General features: G+C 39.1%; 1 long non-coding RNA gene across 1 annotated transcript; it reads left to right on the top strand.

Moving 5' to 3' along the window:
- Positions 1-15,632: 15,632 nt before the first annotated feature.
- On the top strand, positions 15,633-19,035 carry LOC136253461 (uncharacterized). Its single transcript, XR_010700143.1, has 3 exons — positions 15,633-15,985; positions 18,224-18,295; positions 18,811-19,035. It is a non-coding gene; the product is annotated as an uncharacterized lncRNA (long non-coding RNA).
- The last annotated feature ends 2,193 nt before the right edge of the window (positions 19,036-21,228 follow it).

Below are 21,228 nucleotides of genomic sequence, written 5' to 3' on the forward strand. Positions count from 1 at the left end.
TCAAGATGCCTCCGAAGCCAAAAGGCAAGAAGTCACAATCAAATGCAAAGAATTCAACAGAAAAGACCACAAGGCAGAAGAAGAAAGCTCCGCCCAAAAAACCCCCAGCAAAGACTGGATCGCGAGCCAGTAAAACATCCGGGGATTCTACCAGGGCAGGACGGAAGAAAGAAAAACCAAAAGCACTGGAACTTCCTTTGCAAAGAGATCAAAGACGCGCCCTTTAACAGCAGCAGACATCCTGGACATTGTGTCAGCAGTGGTGAAGGATATGCCGCAGTCTCAAGAAACAACTTTATCTACACCCCGAAGATCAAGCCATCACGTGCAGGATACCACTGATCAGGCCAGCCAATCAACGCACAGTCACAGCACTCCACCCGTCACTGACCCCCAGGATAGCACTGATGAAGAAGATGCTGAGAACGAAGATTTCAGTAAGTTATTGTATATAGTATGCATTGTGTTGTGGCAGTTAATTATTGGATGGCACGCCATACCCAAGCTTTATATAACACACACCATGCTCATGCTCCTTTGTAATGCACACCACACATAAATTATAATGTGTATCATGCCCAATTAACGTACACCATGCTTTGTGCTATGCATGTTTAAGCCTTTACAATACACTGTAACTCAATTCAAATAATATACAACATAAAAGCTGGCAGTGTGCACATACTGGCATATCCCTCTTGTCTCATTGCCTCTGTGTACTGTCCCACAGCCTACAATGAGTCCCCTGGTGGCAGCCAACTCTCCCATATCCAACAGCTGGGACTCCATTCGGACTATGATGAACTTCTCAGCATGGACAGCAATGATTCAGACACTCCATTCCCATCCGAGCAGTTACATCCACCAGTGTTAATAAGCAATGGCCTCCCTCCCATCCCTTTAAGGCTTGTGAAGCATGTGGAGGATGGACTGTTTGTAGAGATGGCAGAGCTCTTGCCAAGCTACCTGGACTCAGCTGGCTTCAATACTGATGACCAGCGTACCCGTAAGCGACCCCCTGTGGTATCCCACACCATTGATTGGGTCCAGTACTTCGTAATCTACATGGCAATCATCTCTCGCCAAAAGCCCAAGCGGGTTGCTAACCTCCTGGGATATCAAAGTCTAATAATAGGGGCATCACAGGACTGTCGTGAAGGCCAGTGAGTAACCTATGATCGCCGCTTTTGCCTTAAAGCATCAGCTTCTCGTATCACTTAGTGGTCAGTTATAGACATCACCATCTGGAATATGACCTTCCCAGAGAAAGCTATTCATTGTCATCAACCACAAAGATCTGCCCCTTACAACACACCTAACCCAAACCCTCCTCAATGGCCACAGTGCCAAAACCAACCAATCTGCCTGGACTGGAATGACAGCCCAAATGGTTGCTCCAGGGCTTCCTGTCGCTACAAACATATATGCTACCATTGTGTCCACAACCCTAGAGCACGGGACAAGCACCACAAAGCTTCTCAGTGTATGTACAAGCAGACAGACAGGCAGCACAATAACCAGTCATAACTCATATTCATCTCCATTAGCTGACTCTTTATGTACACTATTGTATTAATGTTTATGTGCAAATGGCATTGTTACAAATATAAGGCTTGTGCATTCATGTGTTTTTAGTGTAGCCACAATGTACATCTCAAGCTGGCTTGATCTTGGTGGTGCACCGTGCATGGCAAGGCCATATATTGAACATATTGTGCATGCAATGTTGGGATAATTTTAGTAACTTGTGAGTTAGTGCACTCGAATCTCATGTATAGGTCATGCATGTACCACGCAATGGTTACAGTCTAATTGTTATCAACACGTTCTCTCCTCTGCAGTGGTGACATAACAGCACATTATTGGTGTGCACACTAAGGACTTACGTGGCAACTACACTCACAGGATCTCAGCTTGGACAAACCACCTAAGCAATCAACCATCTGATGTCAAAATACACCCACAGCCAGGGCAACGAAAACGCCATTAGATGTAAGCAACTGGAAAAAATCACTGGCAGATCACCCTAATAGACCGCCGGTTGACTTCTTCCTCTCTGGAATCACAGTGGGTTTTCACATTGGCTTCAAGCAACAATTACAACCATGGAGTCTTCCAAGTGAAACTTAAGTTGTGCTCTTCAACACCTTGAAACAATGAAGAGCTACCTAACCAAAGAGATTGCTCATGGACGTGTTGCTGGCCCTTTCCAAGAATTTTTAGTCCTACATCTACATCTTAGCAGGTTCGGGGTCATTCCCAAACACCACCAACCAAACAAGTGGAGACTAATTGTTGACCTCTCCCATCCAACTTATGGCAGTGTCAGTGGAGGCATCCCAAAAGGATTGTGTTCACTAAAGTATATCACAGTGGACTAAGCTATTGATTACATTAAGCGCACAGGCCGCAGCACGCTGTTAGCAAAAATTGACATTAAACGTGCCTTTCGCCTCCTGCCAGTTCATCCAGCCGATCGCCACCTTCTTTCAATGAGATAGGATAAACAGATTTTCATTGACACCTGCTTACATTTTGGGCTCAGGTCTGCTCCTAAATTGTTCAATGTCCTGGCTGACCTGCTGTCATGGATCCTTGAGCAACAGCTGGTGACACCAGTCATGCATTACCTGGACGATTTCCTCACATTGGGTCTGCCGCATTCCCCCTCATGTTCCAATAATTTTCAGGTAATCAAGGACACTTGTTCCATGCTAGGAATACTTCTTGCCTTAGAAAAAATTGAGGGTCCTTCCCAGTGTCTGACCTTTCTAGGAATCACCTTGGATACTGAACTCATGCAGGCTTGCCTACCCGACGACAAACTCATACGAATTCGGAAGCAAGTTGCAGCCTGGCTATCCCACAGAAAGGCTACAAAAAGAGAGATCCTGTCTTTGGTAGGCCTCTTACAACATGCGGTAATACTAGGAAGGAGTTTTGTGTCCAGAATGTATAGGGAAGCAGCTTATCTAAGGAAACTATCTCACTTCACACGTCTTACTAGGGGCTTCCGCTCAGACCTTAGGTAGTAGTACCTCTTTGCCACACACTGGAATGGGCTCAGTTTTATCAATGGATCCATCCCAGACCACGTAATCGTTACAGATGCATCAGGGTTCTGGGGTTGTGGAGAAGTATTTGGATCTCAGTGGATGCAGCTGGCATGGTTGAAGGAATGGGCATGGATAGACATAATGGCAAAGGAGCTCGTGCCAATTGTTTTAAGCTGTGCTGTGTGGGGACCACTACTATCAGGCAGCAGTGTAGAATTCAAGTGCGACAACAGAAGTGTCGTGGACTCAATAACCAAAGAATCCTCCACTACTAAAAATAATGTTAGGCACGTTGTCTGCATAACACCCTTCTTAAGGAAAAACCAGGAATAAGAGAAGAAAATATTAATACACACATATCCATTAATGTACACAATTGTTGCCTCACTTGACCAGCAGCATTAACATCTGCTTCTGACTTGATCAACATTTCCACTACTTGAGAATGACCATTTTGTGCAGCACAATGTAGAGGAGTAAATCCATCCTAAGATGTAAAGAAATCAATAGTGACAATTATTATTTCATATTGATATTGTTTGATACATCAAGGATAATTTGTGTACATGATTAAATGCCATGGAAAACACAAATTATAAATAGACTTTGATACCCATTACTGATACATTTTAAAATTTGTTAAAGCAATAATTAGCATATTACTAAAAACATGCAATGCTAATTGTATAACTGGTACTGGTGGAAGCACTAATTTTCCAGTTGTTTATTACAACAGTTCAAATAATTATATATTACTAATTATCATTAATATTATTATTATTATTATCATTATCATTATTATTATCATTACATTACTATTCAATATGTGTTCTTTTCTCCAATAAAGAAAGTACTTGTTTAATCCTGTGCTATCTTCTACATGTATGTAATGTCCTGTATTATGTAGAAGTATACTGTACATATGGACAAGGTAAACTAGCTTTGCAGTAGTGCATTAGACTATACGAAAACCATTGCAAATCCATTGCAAACCATTGAAAAATCTCCACACTGTGTCATGGTACAATCTTAGGATTGTTAATGTATTTTATTGGTATGAGGTACACATATATGTAGGTGATCTCAGGAGTAATGGTATACAACAATTTCTATCTTGACACTATATCATGCACAGTATGCTTTGAGGTATAGTCATTAATGAGGTATTTAAAATCAAATGGGTAGTAATCTAAACTGCTAGATGCCCACTGACAAACTTATTGTTCAGGTGTATCATGTGTTTTGCCATTTTTCAGTCAAAAGCAATCAGAATCATATCTATAGTAATCTTCTAGTACTCCTGGTTTTTCCTTAACAAGATTGTTATGTAGACAAACTGCCAAACATTATTTTTAGTAGAGCCATGAAGTCCTTCATTTGCCATTAAAATTAAACACTGATTCAAGAAAAACAAGTGCTTGCTTTGCTGAAGAAAATAATCCAAAACAAGCTAAATTTGGAAATTGTGCATTAAAACTTGGAACTCCTGAGATCACATACATGCCTCATGTAAATTAACAATTCTATTGGATGGTAGCATGTCACAGCAGGGATTTTCCCATGTAGCTGTGTTGTTATAGCTATCACAATTCATATAAATGTTTTTATTTCACCACTTTTTAATACTGGACAATGCTTCATTTTTAAACTAGCAAGTGTAAAGGAAGCATCACTTAAACAGAAAGATGATCGTATTCATCTAGAAAGTTTACCAGTGATTTATTTTAACACTAATTCGATCAGGTATCTGCCATTACTGGCAGTGACCAGAGTTACACAGGTCACAGTTATTGCACAGATACAAGTATCTGTGCTATTTACAGACTTTTGGAAGAACACAATAATTACATTAGGCTTTGCTTCGGAGAAATAGTGCATAAACCTGGATTTGTGCAACAACCTGTACTTAGCTTAATATGTGTTGTTTTCTCCAATAAAGAAAGCACTTGTTTTTTCTTGAATCAGTGTCTAATTTTAATGGCAAATACAGGACTTTATGGATTTACTAAAAATAATGTTTGGCACTTTGCCTACATAACAACCTTGTTAAGGAAAAACCAGGAGTACATGAAGGCTATATTAACATAGTTTCATTAGTGTACATAATGGTTGCCTCACTTTATTAGCAGCATTAACATCTGCTTCTGACTTGATCAACATTTCAACTACTTAAGAATGACCATTTTGTGCAGCACAATGTAGAGGAGTAAATCCATTCTAAAGTGGTAAAGCTATCAACAGTGACAGTTATTATTTCATATTGATATTGTTCAATACACAATGGATAATCTTTGTGCATGAGAAGATTCCATGGAATCACACACATAAAGGACTTTGACACCATTACTGATGCATTTGAAAATTTGTTCAGTAAAATAAGAGCCCAATACACTAATTATTGTGTAACTGGTACTGGTGGAGGTACTCATTTTAACAATTGTTTATTTCAACCATCTAAAATGTTTTTTCTGTAGTATCTATTAATACTTGCTAGTTTAAAAATGAAGCATTGTCCAGTAATAAAAAGTGGTGAAATGAAAACATTTATATGAATTATGATAACTATAACAACACAGCTAAATGGGAAAATCCCTACTGTGACATGCTACCATCCAAAGTATTATAGAATTGTTAATGTACATGAGGCATGTATGTGATCTCAGGAGTACCAGGTTTTAATGTACAATTTCCAAATTTAGCTTATATTGGATTCTTTTCTTCAGTAAAGCAAGCACTTGTTTTTCTTGAATCAGTGTTTAATTTTAATGGCAAAAGCCATTCTACGTTACTGGAACAGCAAATTCGCTAGGATAAGCCTCAACCTTGACTTTTTACTAAAAAAAGCACACTTGACCCTTGACCAAATTGTATGTTCTTGTTATTCTAACAGCATTGATTGTGGTATATACTATACAAACTGTGCTTGTACTTTGACTGACTGTGAAATGCTAGACAAAGATTGGAGTACTGAAGTGCCATTTACTTTGAGGTCAACTTAAGTACAGAATATCTACACAGTGTTCAACGTGAAGAACGTGTGGTGTGCAACTTTTATATGTTTATGACATACAAAAGAGTACTATAATAATGCTGTTGTGTGAGAGTACTGTTGTCACCTATATATATATAGCTATTACTGTGAAAGAGATACTGCGAGTCCTCTTTCAAACTATATGCACTACATGTACGCATGCTTACTCTGCACTCACAATAATCATGATAGAGAACAAGCTATATCATTATAATGTAAGAAACACATATTATTTAGTGAAAAGCTTGATATTTGCAAAATATGAGGATATTTCTCTGACAACATGTGGTGATCCATAAAAATCAAGAGTCAATTTCATCAGACCATCATTATAAATTGATTGAATAAAACTTGTCCTGTGAAAACATTAACATACTCAATTCACTATCATGAGTCATGACTATTGTGATATAAGTCCCATGATATCATCATGATTATCGTGTTATTAAAAATTTTACACGTAGCATTACTAGTCCACATTACACTGTACAGTGAAACCTCTATAATCCGACGCTCATTGGGTTAAGAAATTTGTGTAGGGTTAGCAAGGATGTCAGATTAGTGAGGCACTATTACATAGAAAAAGTCTGTTTGGTATACAAAACTATTATTATAGTGATTACAGAGGTGTTGGATTAGAGAGGTTTCAATGTATTGATCAAAGGCTCTTGATCACATCAAGAGTTTATAATACGGGGCCATAATGCTCCCTAACTTATTTTACCATTCCTTAGCTTATTTGCCACATGGTGGATTAAAATTTATAATTTAGAAGTGTGTGAGCTGTGTAATGGTATCAGCAGTGTCATACAAAAAGACCCACATTTCACCATGGTTGTGAGTTTGTGGATATGCCTTTCCTCTGGTAAGACCCACTGCTTTGCATAGTAAAAGTCAAAGGGAATCACCAGCCATATATATCCAACAGATTCCCAAACCAACAAATACAGATTGGTCAGCCTAAACTTTATTAAAGAGGCTGTACACATATGTAATAAACAAGCCAACAATTTAAAAGCTGACATCAGGATATGCCTTAGTTGAACGAATATGGGTAGCCTCTTGGCACTTAAAAGCTCCTGTATGTAGTGTATATAGATAGTACAATACAGTAAATGGTTATTCAGTGCGGATATGTATTATGTTAAAGTGTACGCTTGATCATGAATGTTTCTATCACAATTATTATTATTGCGATATATGATATATTGTGGCATCACTAATGAAGACACCTTAGAACCAATCACCAATAGTGTCTTTCTGTCCAGTTCATGAACTAAAATGCTGTACTTTTACTAAGTCCTATTGACAGTTTTCATTGTACTCATAGCTCAGGCAAATCCTCCTTGTACAGGACTAGTAAACCAAGTGTATGTGTGTGGTGGAAATACACCAGTCCACCCAGCCATTAAATGGGGACCCCGTGTCAACCAGGGAAGCAGCCCACCCAGCTGTAACATCAATGGGTACCTGGTGTAAACTGGGGGAGCAAATGCCCAACTGTCCTTGTCTTGCTTAGAGTTGGGGTCATTGTAGAACTTTAGGTTTTGCAACCTCTCTCCGTGCAACATGGACAGTGCTACTGCAGGTTACTAGCTCTGTCCCAGGAGGATTTCCTGCACAAGGTTCAAGCCGTGGCATCCCAGTGCTGTTTCAATGGGTGAAAATACTGCCGTAGGCTTTGTTTGCACCAACTATGCTGTACACACATGTATGCACATACATGCGCACACACACATGTGCACACACACGTGCATACACATGAGCACACACACACACGCACATGTGTACATACAGAGGTGCACACACATGTACACACACACACGTACACACACACATGCACACACACACACGTGCACACACACACACACAAGCACACACGCACACGTGCACACACACACGTGCACACACACACACACACGTGCACACACACACACGTGCATATACACACGCACACACACACATGTGCACACACACACACACACACATGCACACACACACACACACACACACACACACACACACACACACACACACACACACACACACACAACACACACACACTACACAAGTCTATACAATTAATTATGATTTTCTCTTCTGTGTGTACTGTGTAGGTGGAGCTAACTTGTCTGATGATACCACAACACTACTAAACTGTTACTGTATAATAAGATACTGATACCAGCCTCACAGCATGACTAGAAGATACTAGTAATGAAGAACTATTCCCCTGACCTCTGCTACAAAGATGTTTAACATGTTGGTTGCTGGGGGCCACCCCTGGGAATAGTGGCAACCGCCACCATTTATAGAGGATTAAATTACACATATGTGCTCATATATATAATACATTTATTAACTTAGCTATCCATCCTTCCACCGCACCAAGCTCTACATTGCCTACTCTTTTTCCTAATGCTAATCACATAACATTTTCCCACAAAGCCAGTAGTGTACGTGACAATGCACAAGTTCAACAATCATGCAACAAGAATACAATGATACCATAATAGCAAGTAAGATTATATCTACATTAGATCATGCATGACATGACAATATATATCTATATAAAGATCAAATAATATGTGATATAGAGAGGATAACTTTGGATGAATAACAAGCAACTGAGGAAATCATAGGGCGAGCAGTAAGTTCTTCCATAAACAAGGTAGATGAATGAAATAGCATTTGCAAGTGATGATAGCAAACCACTAAGATATGTCAAACTGCAGCAACTGATCACTAGCAACCAGAATGACAGACCAAGCTATGTCATGAACATTAACATTGGCATCAATTGATAACGCATTACAGCTACATAACTAGCATCCAATTCACCCACATTCCTCCAAATTTCCCCAGTTGCCCGAGCTTGCTGTACCCCACATATAAAATTACAATAGTACTAGACAGTAATATTATTGTAGTTATAATAACCACACATAACACAAGTATGCATGAAGTATATGACACATCCCAATAGTATACAGAAAATTACAACAATACCAAATGAGAATACAAGTGAGCCTGTATGTGTACCAATAGTGGTAAACATCTTACTAAGCAGAGTTTTGCAGGACCAGCAGGGACCAATGCCTGAGAACCTGTGAGTACCAAGGAGTGTGCAGGTATGGCATAAGTATAAAGGAGTGTGTACATATGACATGAATTCAATGTACACAGTAGGCCTGCCAATTGATTGTATGCGAGTGTAAACTACCTGTATGCAGCAACAAATGTATGCACATATCAGTGAGCATTAAGCGACTTCGCAAATACTGATACGCATTTTTGCAAGTATGTACGCAGAACATAAATGTAAAAGCCCATAGGCAGCAGCAACAGTAGTATTCCAAATCTGAATACAGCCAAGTACTATACGTACAGACATTGGTAAGCATGAGTAAACTTGCAATTAGAGCTAAAGAGGTTACTTATATAATATAAAGCCTGCAATGATTTTAGACATACAGCAGTTTATATGGTATGCAGATGCTTTCAAGATTAAAGTACAAGAGTACTCTTGTGCACGCAGACACTACGTACTGACGAAGGAAACGTGCAAGTGAGGATTGGAGGTATGTACCTCCAAAAAAGTTGGTAAATGTTGGTATACACACCCAGCCTCCTACCTGCACACAGCCACCAATGAACATGCGTACGCCCGAGTATGGAGCATGCCTGTGAAAGCAACAGCCATTGAGCTATATAGGTATGCAACAGTTGGTGTATACTGGAGGTATTACAAGTTACATTGGCAACCGAACGAAATATTTAATTGCGTAAGAAGGTAGATAGGTTGCCTGTAAAGGGTCCCTAGACAATGACACCTATCCTACTGTTAAACCAAGGAAAGGAAACCCTATACTAAAGTGTTATTACATACATGGAGAAGGGACGTGCAACCCTTGGTGTAGATATGCGCACTTCCTAACTGCCTGTAGCCACCAATGGACCTGCATATGCATGGACATGGAGCAAGCCTGCAGATAGTAACACAGCTGAGGTGCAGTGGTCACATATGCATGTTCAACGACAGAAAGTTACTGCAATGTAATTAACTGGTGGCAATTTCACATACACAAAGGTGGAAATGGAATAACCCAAGCTCATCTAAGAGCTGCCATGCTTAAGAAGATAATAGTATTACTAAAGAGAGAGAAAAAACACTTTTGACCATAGGGATGTGTACAAATACCCACTAGGTACATAATTAATAGCATAGAGTGGGGGAGGAGGGGGGTTGGTGTAGAAGGGATTGGAGAGTGGTTACACATTAGTAGTAGGTCAATCATGGAAATATAATGATGTCAGTGGCAGTGGCAGTAATGATTATGCGTGAGCTAGTAAAATTAGAGTGGGACTAGGCAACTGAGGTGGTCACTAAATAGTGTAGCAGTCACATAAGCATGGTATTACATGAAAGCAACAGTTAGGACATGCCTATTTGCAGAAGCAGTGATAACTCGCAAGGCTATAGTGAAGAGCATGCATGTTGTGGCAGCAATACTAGCAATGAAACAGTAGAAGTAAATTACTTGCGGTAGAGCTGTAGTTCAACAGTAGTGGCAACAGTAATAGCAGACATGCAGGAGCCATAAAATTCATGCAGTGGTGCTTTGGTATATCATGAGGTTGCATATCATGCAGCAGCAAGAGCATCGCACAGTATTCCACTAGTCTCCGCACTCCCAGCAGATCATGCAATAGTGGCACCCTTAAGCTCACAGCAGTAGTTACATTTACATGGCCACACTAATGTTTCATTAAGTGGCGATAATTTATTTATTTATTATAATTTTTTTTTAAATTTATTTATTTTTTCTAATTTATTTATTTTTTTGCTGGGGCTGCGATATACATGCAGCAATAGTAACATTCATGCAGCAGCCACAAATGGAATTGGGCAGCTGAGGGGATGAGGTTGGGACACTAGATGCCACAGTAGCCATACTTGGGCAGTATTGCATATCGACTAATTGATGTCTGGAACACATACGCTTTAACGGGAGTAGTAATAATCAGAGCAATAGCAGTAGCAACAATAATATTCATGCAACAGTAACAGTAATAGCATACTTGCAGCAGCGATAACATTCATGCAGCAGCAATAGCAATATTCATGCAGCAGCACCCTCAGTGCAATAGCAGCAGCAATACTGCACTTACTTGATTAAACACTGCCCTTTAATAGTCACAGCATTTGAGTGGTCCCACAATTGATTGTGAAAATGATGGCTTAAACATCGTTCACGAGAAGCGAGTGGTAGTCGAGTTTGAATAGTCGCCGCATTGATTTTAGGAACTAAAGTAATGAACGCCGTTGCATTTAATCAAGTAAATACAGTATTCATGCAGGAGCACCCTCAGTGCAGCACCCTCAGTGCATTGGCAGCAGCAATAACAATATTCATGCAGCAGCACCCTCAGTGCAATCGTAGCAGCAATAACTTTCATGCAGCAGTACTCTCTTAAGTAAATCATGCAACATACTTTGCATAGCATAAAAGCACAATAGCCTCATATACTTGCAACAGCTCGCGAGTGACCAGCCATCAAACATACAAAGTTGTAAGCCTTACGTATAACATGCTACCGGAGAAAGCTTGTCCAGTAAATACTTGCCCATTGGTTGTGGTCCCATCCTCATCCCCCAGCTGCCACTAAACTATATGGAGGAGTGTACAAACACAGTGTAATTAGAACGTGTAAGTTTTTTTTGTTTTTTTTATACCGGCGCTACATTTATATGGCAGTATTCTCAGCCAATTATGTGACAGCAGCACTCTCATTATGCAACAGCAGCATATCATGCAGCGACACTCTCATTATGCAACAGCTCTCTCAGCCAAACATGTAACAGCAGCATATCACGCAATGCAGCACTCTCAATCATGCAATGGCAGCATATCATGCAGCAGCATATCATGCAGCAGCACTCTCATTATGCAACAGGAGCATATCATGCAGCGGCACTCTCTCATTATGCAACAGCAGCAACGCAGCAGGATAAATAAAAGAATAATATAAAAATATAGAAAAAAGAAATAAAAAATAAAAGTATAAATAAGTGAAATGATGATGAAAAGATAAATTAGTGTACTGATTAAAAAGAAAATAATGATAAGATTCTCAATCATGCAATGGCAGTATATCATGCAGCAGCATTCTCAATGCGATGGCATTAAGCCATTACGAGTTTTTGATTTTGCTTTTGCCAGCGATATAAGCTTGATAACACCATCTGTGGCCCTTAGCTGTAACCTAGCCAGTGCCTATATGTATCCAGCATAAGTAGTGCCTAGCATCGGTGACCTAATAGAAGCTGAACAGTAGGAGTACTTACAGCTGGTAAATCATTGACGTAACACATTATTATTATTAAAGCACAATAACATTCATGCGGCATCATCATGCAGCAGTGCCTTATGCGATAGCAGCATGCAGCACTAGCACTTAACTAAGGTATGAGCAACAGTAGTGGCATACATAGCATAGAAAATAAACACAGCAAGACCTCATGCAAATGAAGGCACATGTTAGCTGTGCATATATAATCATGCTAATGGTGAAAGCTTATTACACCCTGATAACAATTAAACAACTCAAACAAACAAGCGTAACAGCTGACAACACTTGAATAGACGTTTATGACAAACTTGAACAGACAAGCCCAGAAACTAATGACACAATGTTAAAAAGGACAAGCTTGAAAGCTAACGACAAGACTAAGCCAGTACAGCAATTCATCGCAGCGTCACTTTAATTATGCTAAACTTCTTATAGAATATGCATGAGAACTCGGTTAGTATCCCTCGATAGCCGTTCGTCTTATTGTAAAGGTGCGATCAGTTTTGTTCAATTTAGTGCGCCGCATGCAACACGTGTCACACAAGTAATGACCTCACCGGTTATAATGAACTTCCTGTGATTACGACCTTGTTTTTTGTTTACCATCTCGATTGATTCCGTAGGCTGGAAGGACTGCTACGAAGAACCTCTGCCCATGGTAGCTCGGCTCATACACAACTCGTGCGAGCCGTGGCACATTTTTTGTTCACCAACCACCGTCCCCAGTACACAACGCGACACTAGCGGTCTTGTTTCACCTACTAGAACTTTTCTTTAACTAGGCCATTCACCTTTCAAGAACGTGGCATGTCACGTGACCGCAAACCTGTTAAACCAGTTTGTTGATTACACAATACTTGAAACCCTCTCAACATTACTTCACGTGCTTAGATCATAGCGCACCCTTATTATTATTATTATTGTTTACTGTGCAAAACCTCTTACAAAGAGTATATACAAGCACAGATAATAAATCAGCAAAATTAATTATGTGGTTAATTGATGTTCAGCTAGCCTTGCTTTAAATTGGTCTAAACTTGAACAGGTGATGAGGTAGTTGGGTAAGTTATTCCAAATCTTTAATCTACCCTTACGCTATAGCGTGCACTTAGGTCACGGAAATTATGTACAAGTTCTTATAGTGCTATATCGCACTATGTGCAGCATGCATGTTAACTTCAATTTATTGTGATACAATAAATTACATTCAATTGCATTTGAAATACACAAAGCCCTAGGGTAAGAACTAGCAGTGGTTATATTAACCATACAAGTATGGATAATTTTACTAGACTGAGACAGTGGCACAGTGACTGTTATGAATTTTGGACAATGATAATACTCAAACGATTATTAAAATGAATGTGGCTAGACACATTCAATGATTGCTGGCCTGAAATAAATATGATAACAAGGTGAAAATGGTATCCTGAGGAAGGAACGGCAGGCAGTTGTACATAAGTGGAATCCATGGCATCGTAACTAGCATTATTGTCATGTGAACTAGGTCATTGTCATGGATATTAAAACCCTGTTGTTCTCATCCTTGAGGATGGTATGCAGACATTTCTGCTCTATTATGTATTTGCTATGAAATCATTCATTATTTATTTACTATGTTGTATATAAAGTGTCGATCAAGATGAGTTACTGAAATACATACTAGTCTATCCTACATACAGCAAACTGCTAGTTGTAATTTTAATTGCTGTTTTCTGTTAGATAAGAAGTTTCTAAGAGATTACTATGAATGCCCAATGGAGTTAACTTTTGCAATAAACGTTGGTGTGGGGACAGTGTTAAATGTTTTCTGAAAATCTAAGTAGATTGCATCAACACAGTAGCCATTATCCAGATGCTGAATAAGGTATGGGTAGAACACAATCTCCCTGGTACAAGCCAAATTGGTAAGGAGAAATATATAGACAGATAACTCAGTATGTGATCTTTGACACTGCATCAACTTGCTGAAGATGGAGACTGGTCAGTACTTACTAGCAAGATTCCGTGCATCTTTCTTATGAATTTGTGTTACACTGACACACTTCCAAGCTGTTTATAAAGTATACCCATCCAAAAACAGCTTATAGCTGTAAAAAAAGTGCTCATCCAAGTAAAGCAGAGTTAACTGCGACAAAAAGTAATGATATCATAATGCGGCCATGTGCGAGGTGTGCAAATTGTAAAATTAATATTAGCTAATCAAATAATACAATGTTATTGTTAAAGTGTTAATGAGAACTATGTGGTGCTGCTAGTTTTAAGTGTGTGAGCATCTTCATAAATGCCACATAAATTTAATTCTCAATAAAGCAATGTGTATAGATTCTCTGATAGTAATAAATAGTTTGAGTTTGGCCACCTTTCCTTTGTTCGTAGCATTGCTGCATACAGGAAAGGCGGCCAAACTCAAACTATTTATTACTATAAGAGAATCTATACACATTGCTTTATTGAGAATTAAATTTATGTGGCATTTATGAAGATGCTCACACACTTAAAAACTAGCAGCATCACATAGTTCTCATTAACACTTTAACAATAACATTGTATTATCTGATTAGCTAATATTAATTTTACAACTTGCACACCTCGCACATGGCCGCATTATGATATCATTACTTTTTGTCGCAGTTAACTCTGCTTTACTTGGACGCGCACTTTTTTTACAGCTATAAGCTGTTTTTGGATGGGATTTCAATACTTTTTGTTAGAATAAGCAATGCACTGTTGATAACAGTAGGTGAGTTTCCATGGTTTTGACAGAAACCCCAGATTACAGTGACAGAATATTAAAATATAACTGTAATTTTAGTGGCCAGGGCCGCCCACATTGGGGGTAACTGGGGTATTTTTCCCCCTACCACAGCCCGAAAGGGGCCACTTGAATACCTGTTTAAAGAAAGATCGATATACTCTAATAGAGAAGTCAGGATCTAGACCCTTCCTTGCCCTTGGGCTCCTCTTTAACTGTTTTCCCTGGGCCCTCTAATTTCTCTGGACGGCCCTGTTAGTGGCATGCAACTGCAGTCAACTAACACCCATTTTAACTAGTAAACCCTTAACAACACTTTGCCTTTCATCTTGTACTGCATTGAAACGATCAAGATACTCTATTAGAGCAGTCACAAAACAGCTCTAACACAGCAATCAATATTTAGCATAGTTACAACTTCTGCTTAGCATCGGATTGTATAGTTTAAATTACTAGCTACTTACAGACTTTACAATATAAAAATATGGCACTTGTAGAAATGTGACTGTTCTATTAGAGTATCTCGATCTACTTCAAGCATTGACTAATTCAAGTGAAGAAGCTACGCCCCTGCCAAGAGATCTTGTGAAATGAAATGAGAATAGTAAAGAAAAGGCAAGTATGTACAGAGACAATAGAGGGGTGCGTAATTATGTCCTGTTGTAAATAAACGCCTTTAAAATTTACATTACTACTAAATAAATGCACCAGAATAGGCTTGTGTGGCTGTTGTCTCCAAGGTTGTCTCATTACTTGTCTTTTCGTGTTGAAGGGATTTAGTCGCAATTGGTGAGTTTAACTATACATGTATTTGTGTTGTAAAACTTAATTGTAAAAAGGCGATTAGCACATATCATGATAAACATGTATTTGTCACAGTAGAGTCTCTCACGAAGTCACGATTATTACGAGACATTGGACCAGGGTAAAAAATTTACTGCTATATTTAGAGGTTGTATCGTTTGTACATCTTAGTATCTTAATAAATAATCCCCCATGATCACTAATCACTAATAGTACAATTAAAACTGGTCATTATTCAGGCCGTAGGGACAAAATTTTCTAACCTTGCCTTTTATAGAGGTGGCTGCATTATGCGACCTTAAAAAAAGGTAAGAAGCATGCTGTTCTAACTGGCTATAGAGATGGATTTAGTGTATGACAGCGTATGAGACAGTGAGTGCTGGCAGCAAGGGGGCAGCCAATCTGTTAGAGCACCAATAGCACTGCTTCAGACATAGGCAGTTGACTGTCAGCCCCAAGTGTAAAAAGTTTCACTATTGGTCCTTATAAGCTCCTGATGAAGAAAGTGATGAAGTCATTATCCATAGGATATATATTTCAGAGTATCCATTTCAGTTCTACAATATAGTAGCCAAGCATAAGATGAACATAACACAGCATTCCAGTAGTTTAGTGGTGACCACAACACTGCCTGAGTTAAACTGTGGTGAGATTTGAGACTACCAGAAGCCCTGGAATGTCTTCAACACATGAAATACCAAATATCTAATGCCTGGCTTTCATCCACAGTGGACCTGTCTTGGTGGCCACTTGTACAGAAGGGAAACAGCTGCCACACAGTCTTGCGAGCGAAACAGCTAGTTGCCACACCCCTTAATTATCAATTTGTAAAATCTTTAGCAAAATTGTGTGTGCGAGCAAGTGCGATGTGGCAGTACCATGTATATGGTTGCTGCCTAGCAGTGACACATCACGAGTATTGAAGTCACAATGCGTTACTGTATCATCCATCTAAATACAATCTCTGAATGTGTCATTTTGTGTAGAGAGCAATCTTCCACAAGAAGTGACCTGCAGGTTTCAGTGTATATTGTTAACCATTAATAGGCATTCCAGACTGATCTTAAAATTTTGGAAAAACAGGCTTTTTATATGCTCAATAGATAGAGTATTGATTGCTGATCTCAGAAATATATAGTTTGTTGGGTTGGAATTAGCTACTTTGGCATGCACAGTGCTTAAAAACTGAAAAAGGGTACATTTTTTCTCCAGGGCTCCCCATACATTTTACAGGGGAAAATGGCACAATTGAATCAGGAAGCCATCTGGCAATCTGGACTATCTTGAAACTGCAGTTGCTTCTAGCTGCAAGTTTGTACATGTAATGAGAGTAACTTCAGGTCTTATTGGATCTCAGCGATCTTTGTATGCTTTGTGGTGAGCAAATATGTTTCACCTACTGCACACTTCTCAATACAATGGTGTATGCCCATAGGCAAGTGGCTATCTCAAGTTGGTAAAAACATCAAGTTAACAACTTATAAAGGTAAACTACTAAAGTGGAGGTGCCAAAATGATGCAACAATACCTAAGGTGGAGTTGTGGTTTCAATTATTCCGACTTTGAAGTGGTTTATACTTTTGAGCTGATGACACAACCATCAGAAAATTGCTCTGGAGCTGAAAATCGCTAACCCGAGCGAAGTAACTACGCACTTTAAAGTAAGCACCAGTGACTACCTTCCACCCGACAGTACGTTTTTTAAAGTTTTAAAGTATTCTACATACATTACAAGGCTTGAAAAGATTACAAAACAACACAAAACTTACTTATATGTAACGCGCACGATAAAACTACGATTTTCATGATGATCAGCGTGTGGACAAACCCCACAGCGATTTTCACCCACATTGGAGCTTGGACGACGGAGCAATCCCAAGTTAAACACGAGTTGTCATTTTGTGCCAGGGTTCTATTGGGGAATATACGGAGAATTTTTTAATTAAAAAATCTCGGATACTGGAATGCCTACCATTAATATTGTTCACAATATTGTGAACTATATGTACAGTGAAACCTCACTTAGTGGCCACCTCTTTAATAAGACCACCTCATTATATTGGCCACCTCTAGTAGGTCCCAAATATAGCTAAGCATTACTTATGACCTCATTAATAAGGCCACCTTGTTATTCAGGCCAAATTTTTTGGTCCCACAGCCTGCCATATTAATGAGGTTTCATTGTACTTATGTGAATTTTTATTTTTCGTAACTTTTCTTCAGGTTTACTGATGGGCACTATGAAGCATTGTTGACTGGTATGTGTATAATGTGGTGACTTGAAATGCTAAAACAGTACGTAGCATGTCTTGTATGTACATGTAATGTGTTGTAATGTGTCCACACATCCACACATCTTAGAAATAAATATAATTGTATTCTCTATAAATAGTCAGTTCCATTGTGCCACTGGGTCATAAGTTGGTTGAGTATGGATCATCCAGGGCACTTGAGTCACATTTTGTCCTGGCCAAGTGGATCTCATCCACTGACAGAATATACAGGATAAGATCACGTGTATAAATTACGGTGGAAGTTGTTTATTGCCACCTTCACTCATTCAGCAGGTAACAGTGTATAAATTCTCAATTGGAATTGGCTTTTTCAAGAGTGGTTGTCTTTCTATACTAGTGGCCATTAAGATAGGTTGTACTGATAGAGTGTACATACTAGAGATGCAACAATATCCTCCACTTAGTGTCGTTTGATAGTGATGCAATGGAGACTATGTATTATTGCATTTAAATACTATACTATTATATTGCAACTCTAGCACATATTTAAAACAGGAATGTTTGTTAACTGTTTAGACATACTGGAGCCACACCCACTCATCTGGATTCTACAAATGGAGTCATACCAACTTGTTGTCATCATACTTACTCGTTACTCCCATTGTGTTTGGATGAATATACATGCTGTCATGTGAGACTTGCTACCATGGCGGGCCACTGGAAAACATTTGCATAACAGTTATATTACAGTCATTATTGTACAATTCTTACATTATTGTAATGAAAAGTGTTTGGTATTCATGTGTCTCCTCTGTATGTTGTAATTACATATGTAATTTTGTGTGGGGGTGCTATGAAATGCAATAATGCATGGTGACAATTGTATTAGGCGATTTTGCACACTTCCTTTTAAGCTAGCTACATGTGCTAATTACTCACAGCTTGTGTCAACAACTGGTAACCGCAGTTGTACTCTTGTGTCATTCTTTAAGCCATGCCCTTAGAGGACAAATTATGTGGGGGCGACTAATTTCAAAACCAAGGATGGTATGCAGCACCATAGATTATATCTATGGACTATAATCTATGGCAGCACACTTCTTGGTGGCTATATTTATTTATTATTTATTTATTAATGCTTTACAGCACAAGTGCTGAAGGTCTGTAGGACACCTGGTCCCACAGCCCGCTCAAAGACTTTAGCTACTTAGACTTTAACTACTTAAGGTGTGTTTGAAAAGTTGGAGAAAGGAGAAAAAATCCATGACTGGACCTAGGTAGCCTCGAACCTGCAGCCATCCGATTTACGCTCGAACGCTTACAGGAGTCTACCAGGTGGTCAGGATGTTTTCTCCTTGTTATTTTCATGTAATTATATCCATAGGAATTCTAGAGAGTAACTCATTATCTCTAAGTACCCCAAGTAGAACCAAATGGACACTAGTTTATTTATTAATGCTTTACAGCACAAGTGCTGAAGGTCTGTAGGACACCTGGTCCCACAGCCAGGACCAGGTGTCCTACAGAGTGTCCTGGCGCTCTATGTAGGTGTCCTGGTCCTGGCTCTATGTAGTTAATATGTACTGATTAACTACATAGAGCGCCAGTTCATCAATACCCAGTGACCGCAGTTGTGCTCTACGTCATTCTTTAAATTCCGAGTAAAATTCTTAGAGAGCAAATGACGTGGGGGCGACTAAATTCAAATTTCAAACTAGCCATTCTCGAAAACAAATGTTTCAATCTGAACGAAACTTTCAGAACAGTTTAAAGACACATTGCCCTACATGCCAAGCGAGTATTGCAGAAAACAACAATCTGGGATTTGTATTTGGCCTCTAGGTCGACTGAGGATGACTGAAACTTTGTTTGGTGCAGAAATCACGACTGTAGGGTAATCATGTATGGTGAAATCGATGATGTGAATCTTGAGGTGATTGAGTGAATACTGAAACGGTAACAGGGCGATCAATGTTCGGAATGCACAAAGGAATGCAAGGCATACACCTGCGGTTGTGTCTAACCGCATGCGATAAAAAAAATAATAAATAAATGAAACTTCCCCTTTGATGTCAGCAACCTCGATCACGAAACAATCGGCATGGATTTGCTTCACTGCTTGTGTGGTAGTTACTAGTGACACGATGAGTTCAACTCCAGAGTTTCAGAGGGATAGCGTAAGTGACGGGTGGATTACAGGAAGGCCGAATTTGACAACGTTCGTTCTTGTAAAATCCTCACATAGTGGTCGCTTCATTTATTGTCTGCAGCACGCGTTTCTGCTTTACTGGCCACACGACTCACTACCGTGAGTCTTGATACCACTGGCAAATGTGACTTGTTGAATAAAATGCATAGTGGCAAAGAAATAAATTCACTTATTATATGTGTATATAAGCTAAACAGGGAATTAGCTATTTTGCAGATTTATGAGTTTGCTATAGATGACTGTAGAGAAATGATTATTTAAAAAGTTGCCATTTCAGGGTCAGAACATACTGTGGAACCATCAGAAGGAAGCAATTCAGTTGTGTAACAGAGCCTCCATAAACTAAAAATATTCATATTGAATTCTAACCAATCATATTGTATCTTGTGTTATGTGCACATATTGTAATTAGTTACCATTTAGTTATGAAGAGTGGCTGTTGTAACATTTACCAGTAACTCGAAGGCACTCCTATTTACAAATATGTATTATTGCTTTCAAATTAATACTTCCTGGAAAATGGGCAGTTCAGTTACTTTATAACACATCACATTTGCAACTTAAAAAAAAAACATTTTGAAAAAAATATTTTAAAATCATTTTGTACTTTGATATGTACATAAGAGAATATACATGTATGCAGTGCCATGACAGCATCAAGCGTAACCCGAGGAAGAAAATGTTAATGCCACTGCATGGTGGGTGAAGGTTCAGGTGAGACATTGGCATCCTTGTGAGTCTTGCATGGTACAGCCTCCCACAAGTTACTAGTCCAGCCCCAGGAG

The sequence above is a fragment of the Dysidea avara genome, chromosome 4 (assembly GCF_963678975.1).
Source record: "Dysidea avara chromosome 4, odDysAvar1.4, whole genome shotgun sequence".
NCBI lineage: Eukaryota > Metazoa > Porifera > Demospongiae > Dictyoceratida > Dysideidae > Dysidea > Dysidea avara.